Source organism: Pinus tabuliformis, chromosome 1_1, assembly GCF_031772625.1.
Source record: "Pinus tabuliformis cultivar Carrire ecotype Pingquan chromosome 1_1, CPIR1, whole genome shotgun sequence".
Lineage (NCBI taxonomy): Eukaryota > Viridiplantae > Streptophyta > Pinopsida > Pinales > Pinaceae > Pinus > Pinus tabuliformis.
In genome coordinates, this window is record NC_142297.1 from 785488695 (window position 1) to 785490762 (window position 2068).

General features: G+C 37.6%; 1 long non-coding RNA gene across 1 annotated transcript; it reads right to left on the bottom strand.

Annotated features, from left to right (window-relative positions):
• Positions 1-493: 493 nt before the first annotated feature.
• Positions 494-1421, bottom strand: LOC149216344 (uncharacterized). Its single transcript, XR_016250547.1, has 3 exons — positions 1142-1421; positions 938-1014; positions 494-660 (listed from the first exon to the last, which is right to left on the bottom strand). It is a non-coding gene; the product is annotated as an uncharacterized LOC149216344 (long non-coding RNA).
• Positions 1422-2068: the final 647 nt, after the last annotated feature.

Sequence of the window (2068 nt, forward strand, 5' to 3'; positions counted from 1 at the left end):
GGTCTGACCATTACCTACTCATTTATGTCTATGGGTACACTACTCATGCATGGAGTAGCTACCCATTCTCTCTCACACCATGATACGGCTAGCACATACTCATTAATATGTCTATGGGTATGGAGTAGCTACCCATTCTCACTCACACCATGATACGGCTAGCACATACTCATTAATATGTCTATGGGTATGGAGTAGCTACCCATTCTCACTCACACCTCCATTAACTACACATCAATATGTCCGCCAATATTCTCATTCGAGTTATTCGGATAAAGATCGAGAGAGACATCATTCTAGTTTTGGCAAAACATTTAAAACAGAGAGCATCATTCTATTCTCACACTAAATTTCCAGCTATATGCATAAAGATCGAGAGAATATTCTATTTTTTTGCCAAACATTTAAAAAAGAAAATGACAAGGTATATTTCTGCCTACCTGGCAAAACATCTAAAAAGAAAATGACAAGGTAAGGGTCGGCCTACCTTGCATCGAGGCGAAGGTTGATGTTGACGCAGTACCGGCGACTACGACCTCTGCAATTACCCACATACACATCAAATAATTGAGAAAAGATTGATCCTCCTCCATCTTCTATTCTTCTCCCGCCTGAAACCACAGTGATGTAAACAGCACTCAAACCCAAACCAACCGAACCCTGAAATAGAAAAAGGGTTTTAGTACAATAATAGCATAGAGCACAGCAAAGCCTATAACAGAGCTAAGGCTAATTTTAGAGGAACGCAAACTCACTCAGCTAAGGCTAATTTCAATGTTTCAAAAAAGAAAAGGATTAGGTCAAAAATCCGCTGGCCAAAATTGCCGATAAGCATACAGAAAGATCTTCACCAAATAAAATTAAGAGCACGGACCAGTACAGGAAGATCTTCACCAAATAAAATTAACAGCACGGCCCAGTACAGAGAGATCTTTACCTCCATGACGATCTCTATCTCCATTCAAATGTCAAAGAAACGCTACGCCAAAGTTCTTTCTCACACCCTGCATTTCCCTGAAATAGAAATGATAAAAACTGTTAAACCTCTCGTAGAAACAGCGTCGGACCGTATGCATACTCACGTTCCCTTTCTATAGATAATATCCTATTTTGTAGATATTAGTAAATAAGGATAGCATACCTGCTACTCCATTCCAGTGATTACAACCGCATAAGAATCTGAAATCACCGATCCATCTCCAACTGTCCACATTAAGCCCTAAACCCGGCAGCAAAATAAAATTGGCTGTTCACCTTCCTCAGGAAAATAAAATGGGCTGAACAAACGGTGCAGACACACACATACAAAAATGGAAAACTAAAAACAGATCAATCAGATACTAAAAGTGAAATAGAGAAAGACAAACTCAATATATAAAATGGACTGTAAAAAACAGCATGCATGGCCATGCAATCGACCTAACAAAGGACAACAAAAAGCCAAGCAAACACCAATACAGAAAATGCTGAGATGAAACCGATGCAATGGACCAAACGGAGCAGAAAAAGAAGCCAATGCGAATACAGAAGAAGTTGTGAAGAAACTGATACGATGTTCGGAGTCCAAAACTGTGTATATAAGCTCCACTTCAAACGGTCACAAGCCTGCTCCAAATTCCAAATACTTATCACGTTCATCTTTATCTGCTTTTTATCTTTTTTTTCCCAAAAATCCACCGCCATTGCTTTTGTTGATGCCAAGGTTTCTAGAAACAAATTGGCGGTATACAAACCCTGCGGAATCCAAGCGGTTTTGAATTATTTTTTAAATGGTTCAAACAATATCAGGGCCTATTTTGTAAGATTCTAAAATTGTGTTAATGAAGTGTGTATCATGGAAACGGACTTTCAAGTTCCAAAACTGGAATGAATGTAATCCATATCTCAGTATTACATTTTTTTTCCAATAAATTATTTATATGACTGTGAACAAACACTTCCATATTTATATTACATCTATATTTATACACATTTTTACTATTATCTATTGCGAATCCAGTGTCCACATAGTTCAACGTATGTATCATAAGCAAGTTTATTCTTCCGAGTTATATAAATATGCATTAAC